The 10502-nt window shown below is 54.2% G+C and overlaps 1 protein-coding gene across 1 annotated transcript in view; it reads left to right on the top strand.

Annotated features, from left to right (window-relative positions):
- Nucleotides 1-10502, top strand: part of KLHL29 (kelch like family member 29) — a 101118-nt gene that overhangs the window by 32461 nt on the left and 58155 nt on the right. The window lies entirely within an intron of this gene.

The raw sequence follows: 10502 nt of genomic DNA, 5'->3' as shown, positions 1-10502 counted from the left end.
CTTCCCAGTATTGCCACTCTCACCACTGGCCCTGAGGGGTTCATCTGTCCTGGATTCCCTGTGTTTGCAGTTCCTATCTGTACCAGTGTACACCCTCCGGTCTAGCCAGATTTGTAAGGTAGATTTGGGATCATGATAGTGTGGGGGAGGAAGCATTTAGGAACTAGAGGAAAGTTGTATGTTTCGTCGTTGCTACACTGCACCCTGACTGGCTCAGCTCCTCCCTGCGACCCTTCTGTAAGGGGATGTCCAGTGGCCTCCAGATGGGCTTTGGGTCTCCATTCTGCACTCCCCCTTCATTCACAAAATGATATGATTTTTTGTTCTTTGATGCTGATACCTGATCCCTTCGACACTTCATGATCACGCAGGCTGGTGTGCTTCTTCCATGTGGGCTTTGTTCCTTCTCAGCTAGATGGCCACTTGGCCTTTAAGACCCCAGATGCTGTATCTTTTGATAGCTGGTCACCATAAGCTTTCTTTACCACATTTGCTTATGCACCTGATTTATCTTCAGTGATCATGTCGGGAAGGTGAGCATCATGGAATGCCAGTTTAATAGAACAAAGTGTTCTTGCATTGAAGGAGTACTTGAGTGGAGGCCCAATGTCAATCTGCTACCTTAATACTAAACATATACATATATGCACATAGATCTATATCCCCATTATCATATATAAATAAATTTACATATGTACATACCTGTGTTTAGACATCTATGAGTGCCCTTTGCCTCCTAGTTCTTTCCTTTTTACCTTTTACTTTCCTCTTGTCCCACTATCATGCTCAGCCTTCATTTGGTTATCAGTAATTACTCTCAGTTAAATTGCCCTTGATCAAGCCCTACCAGCCCTCTTACACCCTCCTCGCCACCAATTTTGGATCATTAGTTGTTCCCTTGTCCCTGGGTTTGTTAACACCCACTTCCTTTCCCCTACCTCCCTTTCTCCCATGTCGCCACCCCCCCCAACAGTCGGTCCCGTTGATTGCTCCTCCAGACTGTTTATCCCACCTGTCTTATCTAGATAGACCTGCAGAGATAATAATATGTACAAAAACAAGACAGAGTAAAACAAAACAACAACAGCAAAACCAATGACAAAAAAAAGAAAAGCCTGTAAATAGTTTAAGGTCTGTTTGTTGACCTTTAGGAGTGTTTTCCAGTAGAGTCTGATGGGGTGCCACGCCCTGGCCCCAAAGTCTATTTTCGGTATTCCCTGGGGACTTTCTTGCTCTGCTCCCCTTGCTGTTCTGTTGCACGCCCTTAGTGTTTTGCCTCGGTGTGGTGGGATCAGATCAGGCGCAATTCCCACACTGTGTCTCCAGTGTTGTCCCCTGTAGGGTTATGAATCAGTGAGGGGTGCCATGTCTCATAGTGGGGCCGGCCATATGGTTTTCTCTGTGGATTGGCTGCTCTGAGCAGGAATATCATCCTCAAGACTTGGTGGGCCAGGATGTGCTCCACTCTCTCTTCCTCCCCCTTCACTTGCTCCCGTGTGCTCCGATCAAACGTGTCCTCTCCCTGAGCTGCAGCTTCAGTGCTGTCCTCTGAAGTCAATTCTTCTGTGGGGAGGGGGCGGCTGTCCACAGAGTTGAGATTGGAGCCGGGCCCTGATAGCAGGTTGACTACATTGAACTACTTCCCTGATGGAGAGGACAGAGGTTTATTCTTACAGAGTCACTAGTCCCAAAGAATTGACTGATTCTTTCATTCATGTCACATGCAAATCCTATTTGACTGAAGATCATTCAGAAATGGCTACAGCAGCACACTGAGAAGCAGCTTCCAGACATTGAAGGCAGAGTGAGAAGAGGCTCTGGAGCGAAGGATGGCACCGTGGATGTCAGGGGGATCTTGACTGAAACAGTCCACCAGAAAGATTATTTCCTGGTGTTTTATCGACTGTGCAAAAGCGTTCGGCTGTATGTATAACAACAAACTATGGATAGCATTGTGAAGAATGGGAACTCCAGAGCACTTCATCGCTCTCCTGCAGCACCTGTACACAGACCAAGAGGCAGTTAGTTAAACGGAACAGGAGGCTAATGAGTGGTTTAAAACCAGGGAAGGTGCGTGGCAGGGTTGCATCCCGTCTCCTTATTTCTTCCATCTGTGAGCTGAGCAAATATCCCAAGAAGCTGGGGTATCTGAAAAAGAACACAGCATCAGGATTGGAAGAAGACGCATCAACAACCTGTTATATGCAGGTGGCACAAAACTTGCTTGCTGACCGTGACGAGAAGGTGAAGCACTCGCTGAGGAAGAGTAAAGATGACAACGTCCTGCCTGGACGACACCTCAGCCTAAAGAAAACAAAAGTCTCACAGCTGGACCAATAGACGACGTCGTAATCAACAGAGAAAACATCGAAGTTGTCAAGGATTTCGTTCTGCTTGGATCCACATCAATATTCATGGAAGCAACAATCAGAAAATCAGACAATGTACTTACATGGGGCAAATCTGTAAGAGACGTATTTAAACATTAAAGGATGTTACCTTGAGAAGTGAGGTGCACCTGGCCCAAGCCCCAATGTCTTAAATCACCTTATGTGCTTGCAAGAGATGGACAGCGAGTAAAAAAGACTGGAGTGTGTAGGCGCTTGAATTACGGTGCCGGTGAAGAATATGAACGACACTGGGGACTTCCAGAAAAAGGGACAAGTCTGCCTTCAAAGAAGTACAGTTAGAATGCCCATGGGAAGCGAGGATCTGGAGACTTTGTCTCACGTACTTTGAACACAGCATTGGGAGGGATTTGTATGTGGAGAGGGACAGCATGCTTGGTAAAGTGGAGGGTCTGCAAAAGGGAAGAAGGAAGATCCTTAATGAGCTGATGGACACAGTGGCTGCAAACATATGTGAGCACAGGAAAGATTGTGAGGATGCTGTAGACCCCGGCGGGGGTGTGGTTTGTGTTATATTAGGTGTTATATATACACGCCACCAGGTTGGCTCTGCTAGAGAACCCAGTCTAAAACATGCGCCTACCACTTCATAGCCATTACATTCTCACTGCCTTGGGGGACAGTGTTGGTTCAGTGGAAGGATTATTGCCTTCCATGCTGAGATGCTGTCTCAGTTGCCAGCCAATGCACCTTGCCTACAGCCACCATCCATCTGCCACTGGAAGCTTCTATGTGGCTAGGATGGTGACCAGGTGTCAGTGTAGAGGTTCCAGAGTAAGAGGAAGTAGGAGGAAGACTTGGCCATCTACTTCCAAGTATTGGCCAACGAAATCCTTGCAGACCACAGCAGTCTGATCTGCAACCAAGTCTGGGGAAGGCGTAAGACGGAGCAGTGTCTCCTTGTGGTATGCATGGGGTTGTCATCAGTGAAGGGTTTGCCACAAAAGCTAACAACAACAACAATTTATGTGATCCTTGTATCTGTGCCCTGTAAGGCAGAGAAGATCCCCAATTTACAGATGCAAAACCAAGGCTTCAGAAACATTTTGCCAGACTATACGTGGTATATTGGGAGTCAGTGTCAAAGCTGCCTGCCTTCAGTGACCACACCACACCCTGCCACTACACTATGCCAGGCAGGTTCTGGGTACCGCTTGCATTGTGCTTCAGGCGTTTGGACTAAGAATGGTGAGGTTTCACTGGGGCTGATGGATACTTCCAGAGTCACCTGGGTGATATTTCTCAATAAAAGCTGATATAGTTCTAACTCCTTTCATCCCTGAGCATGTAGTGGATGTATGAGGAAATGGGTAGACTTCATTCCCAAAGTTCATCTATGAGGTGACGTGGGCCCTGGAGGAGCTCTCGGGGCCTGGCCACTGCAGAGGCCATGGGAGCTTGGGAGTCACACGGCCCTGCCGCTCCGTCCCCCACGCCTTCTACAAAGTATTGCCAATGCAATAAAGTTAATGGATCCAGTCATCCTGTGCAGAAGCCAAATCCATGCAAAGATGATACATCTTTGAAGTTAATGAGGTCTGTTCATTGAGTCCATGCCCTTTTAAGCGAATGGAATTCTCGAAATCAACCAAACAGCAGCACAGCCATTTAGAAGTAGTTCTGGATGCCCGAGTCTGTCGTCCATGCGCGAGGCGCCTCCGGGACGAGGGGAACTGTCTTCCTTCTGACATCTAGCACAGCCGTCAGCCCCCGTGAGCGCAACAGCTGTCATGTCTGGCCAGCTGTTCTTGTCCTTTACGATGTCCCCGAATTGGCCCAGTACAGCCATGTGGACTGGACGGTGCTGGGCGGCCCCGCCTTGTGCTGCCGTCTTCTGGAAGGGCACAGAGCTGGTTCCGCCCCTACCACTTTGTGGCCATTATATCATCGCTCTGTGTGGGGGCAGGGGTGTTTCCGGAGAAACTCTAAGGGCTTCAGGGGGTGAGTGTTCAGCTGCTGACGAAAAGGTCAGTCATTTGGACCCACCGGCTGCTCCCCTGGAGAAAGATGTGGCCGTCTGCTCCCCTACGCAAAACTTAGAAGCCCTCTGGGGACAGCTCTACTCTGTCCTCCGGGGTGACTATGAATTGGCATGGACCCAATGGGACAGGCGTGGTGTTTGGGCTTCAGTATCCCCCCCGGCAGGACTTTCACGGCCTAGTGGGAGACCCGTGGTAGAGGGCTGCAGGGAGAAAGGGGTAGTGCTGACCCAGCACGTCTGCACTTGCACCCGGCCCCGCCTACAGCCTTTGGACCCCAGCCTGAGGTGAGACCACCAGCACTTCAGCATTGGTTATTGCACAGAGGGGAATGAACTCGTGCTCCATGGTCCCTCGGCTCAGGGGAGGTGTGGGGAGACAGTTTTCAGGAAGTGTGTAGACATGGAATGGCAGAGCCGTGTCGATCAGAAATTGGGTGACAGACTGAGCAGGGACCATCACACCATGGTCCCTGGGCCCCCTACATAGTGCAGACCCCCGCCAGTCAACACCAGTCACGGCTGCTTCAGAGCACAAAGTGGCACTTCTTGCGCCCACAGAACATCTGCTGAAGGCGAAATGTGTGTTTCCAGCTCTTCACGTCAAAAGACTGGCCGTGTTATAAAAAGGAAGGACCATCTGCCCCTGTTCTGGACGCCGGCGCCTCTCGGAAAACATTTCTGTGCAAGAAGGCAGTGAGAAGTCAGCATTGACTTCAAGGAACTATTTTGAGGCTGGAAAAGAATAGTGCCTACCCGCTGAGGGGAACGTCGCCGGCAGATGAAAGCCGGCTCAGCGGAAGCCACCCTGCGGCAGGCGCTGGCAGCGGGAGACAGGCTGTGGTCGGCTGGCACTGCCCAGATGCACCAGCTGTGCAGCCATCCCACATTGGAGGGAGGCCCGTAGGGGAAGGGCCCTGAGGCAGTCTGGTCCCCAGGAGAAGCCCTCAGGAAGAAGGCCCATTCCCGTGTGGTCAGGTGCCATCGTTGGGCCTCCCTGTCCGCAGAGCCCCTTAGGACAGCGCCGCATCTTGAGAATGCTGTGAGGCGGAATGAGTTCCTTCCTGTGACTGAGAAGTGGAGATGGCATCTAGCGCTGGGTCAAGGTCCCATGTGCCTTCAGGGCCTGGTTACGACGTGTTGGCCTCAAGCCCTTCAGTGCCCACATAGGAAAGCTATGCGTGATTCAGCTTAGGGGTGAGGTGCAGCAGAGGGGAGCATGGGTTCGGACTTGCAGAGTGGAGCAGGGTTCCAGCTTCCTGGTCAGACTCTCCTAGGCTGCAGGCTTGCTGGAGCAACCACCACCCCCCACCCCCCCACCGCCCCCCACGTACCCCACCTTAAAGAGTTCCTTCAGTGCCTTCCGTTCAGAAGTTCAAAAACAGCTCACTCACTCACTTACTCCATCTCTCTCTCTCTCTCTCTCTGTCTCATTCAGAAAGGAAAAAAAAAAAGTGTGTAGTTTCTGCCAAAATCTGTGCCGATTCCAGAGCTCCCTGGTCTGAACCTCTAAGAGGGGAGGTATATCTTGTTTCCGGTCAATAGCTGATTTGCTGCTTAGCACCTGTCTTGGGGATGGAGATTAGAAGGCAGTTGCAGGGCAGCAGTGGGGGTGCAGCAGCGGGGGGACTGTCTCTGCCCTCCACTGCCTCTCCCTGGAGGAATGGACGGAGAGCCCCATCTCCACCCTAGGAAAGATCCACACGTGTCCATCCATGTCCATCTGCGCTGGTCAATGTGCTTGCTCTCTCTCTCTCTCTCTCTCTCTCACACACACACACACACACACACACACACACACACACGCAGCCATGTGCATGCATTTGGATTCTAAGGGTGACAGCCATGCCAGGTGTAGCGCCCCGAGCCTCCCTGAACCCTAAAAGGTCACCCCGATTTTACCCCTTTTATTCTTGCCCCTTTTCACGTCTTTTCAACTCTTATTGATTTCTCTGGGCACATAAGAAAACATAGTCGGAAAAGCCCACTCCTTCCATTGAAATAAAATATTCTGCAGTCAAACCACACACCATGAAGAAGTAATTGCAGTCTGTATATATTGCTAATGGACATCTCTCAGCAATTCCCTGTCTCATAAGCTTTAAACACAGACATTAGTATAAATATGCAGAAATCCCCATTCGGGCAAATTACTCTGCATTTTTGAACAGAAGGAAGATTAACCATGTGCTGATATCTTTGAAGGAGCTCCGCAGAGCAGGAGACACGCACTGGCCCTCTCAGGGCGGGCTGTGTGGTCCTGGTGAGACTGGACAGGCGGTCACAGGTCACTGAGGAGCGGGAGGCCACCCCGGGGATCAGCCTTCCCTGCAGACCTGCTTTCTGAGCCTTCCTTCCAAGCTGCAGGCTTGGGCAGGCGCACTTGGAGGGAGGCCGAGGAGATGCTGTTTTTCCTGGCCTCTCACCTTGGCCCCTGCGGTAAATGGTGCAGGAGGAGCCTGCGGGAGGCTTATAGAGGCAGCTTGTTCTGAACCTCAGCTGCTCGGACTCCAGCTCACAGGGGACCTGGGCCCGACTGCTCCCTTTCTGGGTCTTTCTCTTTACGTCCCCTCTCCCCTCTTTCAGCCTGTCCCCCTGCCCTCTTGCTCCCCCTTCCGCTCTTCCTCATGCCTCCTCTATTCTCCCCACTCCCCCCCACCCCTACCCTCGCCTGCTTCCACCCACAGAGAGCCAACATTCCCCACTAAGGCCAGCGGACAAGTGGGAGGCTCCATCCACGAGGGCTCAACAGCCTGTGGACCCAGTGTTTGTAAGGAAAGCCCCTCCTCCTTGTTCTGGAAGCTCCCTGAGCCTGGACACCAGGGTGGGGGAGATGCCCTACTAAGCACAGGTCCCCAGTCGGCAGTGGGGGGGCCGGGGGGCAAGGTCTGGCGTGGGCAGGGGGCATCTTGACTCTGGGAATCCTCCTGTACAACGCCCAGAGGGTCTCCTCCCTCCTCACAGTGCCCTCCCCTCTGTGTGTCCAGCACAGGCTGCTATCCCCCTGCCCACATGCAGCTCCACTCCTCAACAGCGGGCGGGGGGTGTAGGGGTGGTAATGGCAGGAGGGAGGGCTGCCCCCTGGGGAGCCACAGGTCCATCCTGCCACCTCGTCCATCATCTCAGGAGGTGAATTATGAGCTCGCCCGAGTGGCCACAGAGCGAGGCCCAGCGTGCACAGACTGGCTGCTTATTTATCTCCCGCTAGCCTGCCTTTCCCCCAGCGTGCCGAATGCAGGCGGAGAGGAACTCGGCATTTACACTGGGAGGCCGGGAGGGAGTCAGTCGGCATCCACGTGGCATCCCGTTTTGGTAGCCGAGGATTCCGAAGGGGCTTGGGAGCTCCAGCCTCGCAGCTGGGGTGCGCTGGGCCCACAGGGCCTGGGAGCAAAGCCTGGGCTTCCATCATCCCCCCCCACCCCTTTCCCAAGAGGAATAGACAGTAGCAGGCAGCCGGAAACAGGAGGTCGGCAAGGTGACACGTTCTCTGCTGCGGCATTGTGGTGTGTGTCCATGTGGGCCTCGCCCCCGCCCCCACCCCCACCCCCGGCCGGGGCGGTGGCTGGCTGGAGAACACCTCTGCTCTGGGCCGACTGAGCGACTGTGTGTGACATGAAGAACGGGGACCCTTTCCTCAGACCCCAGGGGAAGCTGTCACAGTATTTAGGAAGCCCCCGACGACTGTGCGGTGGCTGGTGGCCCTGGCACTGCACGAGAGCCACCTGTCACAGCTGTGCTAGGGGACGGACTGAGGGTCTGTGCTCTGAGCACACCCGGGTCCTGATTCTCACAGCAACCCTTGTCAGCGTGGATGGCGGCCTCTCCCTTTTGACAGACGAGGAAACCCAGGCTCGGGGACATGTTTCCAAGGTCACACCGGTGGGGGTGGGCGGGGAGGAAGGGTAGGCGCCTGGTCACAGCGCTGTGTCCTTAGTCCCAACGTCTCACTGCCTCCTTGGGTTTTAGCCGGGTGTCCGCATGGAACTAGGCAGAAGAGGCCTGCGGCTCAGCCTCCCTCCCCACCACCGTCACCCCTTGGCCTCTCAGCCCTCGCTGGTAAAGCGGGGCTGGGGCATGGGGTCCGAGTAGAGGTTCTGTGTGTGCCCATGACCCCCAGAACTGAAGAGGAAGCCACACTTGTGCCCAGCTGTGTCAGGGCTGAGCAGTCACTGCCCCACAAGGACAGCTCTGCCTCACCAGAGCCTTTCATGCCTAGCCCACCTGACCAGGTTCCTGGGCCCTGAGGCCCTTCCCTCCCTCATTGGCATCCCTACCACCTGCTCAGCCTGGCCACCCCTCAGCCTCCCCTGAGTGGCCATGCTACCTCCTCAGAGGCATGCCAGTCCACAGCAGGACAGTCTGCAAAGCTCCCATCTGACCTGCACCCCTTCTCAAAACCACCCCTTCCCATGAAGGCCCTCCTCTCTCACTAAGCCCCCTCTCCAGCCTCATGGACCACATCCAGACTGGGGATCTGCTGCACTCTGCTCACAGGGATGCCCCTACCCACCTACCCTAAACTCCCTCCTCCCCTGCTTAGCCTCACCCCTCCTTCCAAAAGCCTTCCTGGCCCAGGCCCAACCTGGTCCCCAGCCATGAGTGCCAACCCAGGGCCAGCAGGACCCTCCTCCTCAAACAGTGCTCCTGAAGACAGGGCTGGACCCACTGCCAGGTATCTGCCAGGGGAGGGGGGCAGGGCTGGACTCCCTGCCTCTGCTCCCATCTCTACCTATCCCCCTGCCCCCTGGCCCTCGCCTCACCTGCCTCACACAGGTACACCCACCGGAGCTAAAGCAGCTCTTGCCCCTTGGCAAATGTCAGGGGTGACATCATCATCATGCATCCGCCATGGGCTCCCCAGGGCCCCTCGGCCTACTACAAGGACACCAGGGTGCCTCAGAAGGACCCGCAGACAGCAGTGTATCATGTCCAGAAAGGCCTGGGAAGTGCGCAGAATTCCAGGGAAGTGAAACACCACCACCATTCACACACACACATACACCCACGGATCTGGTTTTCATGCAGTGAGGGGAGAGCAGCTCAAGTAACTGTCCCTACAGCCCCCAACCCATGAGGTTTGAGCCATCTAGCATTCTAGCCCCTCCCCTGGGAGCAAGTCACTGCTGGGGCCCAGCCAGCCCTTACCTGGGTCAGCACCAAGGAGAGAAGCCCAAGCTTCCCCCCTGTGAAGATTCCAACTGTGACCCCAGCCCTGAAGAGACAGCCCCTGCTGCACACAGGCACAGCACACACACACAGTGCTGTCATCAGAGGTCGGGCTGCCTGTCCTGCTAAGCTTTGACTGAGGTTTGGCTTGGGGGGTAAGGGAGAGACTGAGTGGAGAATACCCTCTCGGGGCGAGGTCATTCATGTGAAAGGCCATGACCTTTCTCATCTAGGAACAGAGATCCCCCCGTTGACCCTCGTCCTGGGCAGAGTCTCTGGAAACAGGTCTGAGAGCAGCGCCCAGCCCTGAGAGGAAGCAGGGAAGAGATGATGATGTCGTTGCAGCTCGCAGCTGAAAAGCTGGGTGCTGGGAGCTCTGGGACTGAGGACCGCCTCGCACCTGCGCTTTAGGCAGAGACAGACAGGACTCAGGTCCAAATGCCCTCTAGACCCCATACTCTACAGAGGCTCGGCGCTGCTCAGTTTTATTCGCCATTGTATACCCGGTGCCTAGCACTGATTTTAAAAACTGCAAACTCAACGGCCATCAAGACCACACTGACAGAGAGTGACCCTACAGGACAGGGTAGAACTGCCCCTATGGGTTTCTGAGGCCGTAACCCTTTGTGGGAGTGTAAAAGCCCCGTCTTCTCCTGAGGAGTGGCTGGTGGTTTCGAACTGCTGACCTGGCAGTTAGCAGCCCTTAAGTAATCCATTACGCCATCGGGGCTCCCCAGCACAGGATAAGTGCTCAGTAGATACTGGTTAAATGCATGAGTGAACAAGTGAACACAGGAATGGCTGGAACACTAACAGAAAGTGACCCGTGCTGCCCAGAATATTGAAGTGTGTCTGTCTCTGCCTGTCTCTCTCTCTCTTTCTCTCTCAGAGAGAGAGAGAAAGAGAGAGAGAGAACGGAACAGCTTTGAAGTGAGGCCGATCCAGAGCGA

The sequence above is a fragment of the Echinops telfairi genome, unplaced genomic scaffold (genome assembly GCF_000313985.2).
Source record: "Echinops telfairi isolate 266 unplaced genomic scaffold, ASM31398v2 ScPeMD7_9;HRSCAF=40, whole genome shotgun sequence".
Lineage (NCBI taxonomy): Eukaryota > Metazoa > Chordata > Mammalia > Afrosoricida > Tenrecidae > Echinops > Echinops telfairi.
The sequence above is the reverse complement of the archived record's forward strand: the minus strand, read 5'-3'. Positions and strand labels throughout refer to the sequence as shown.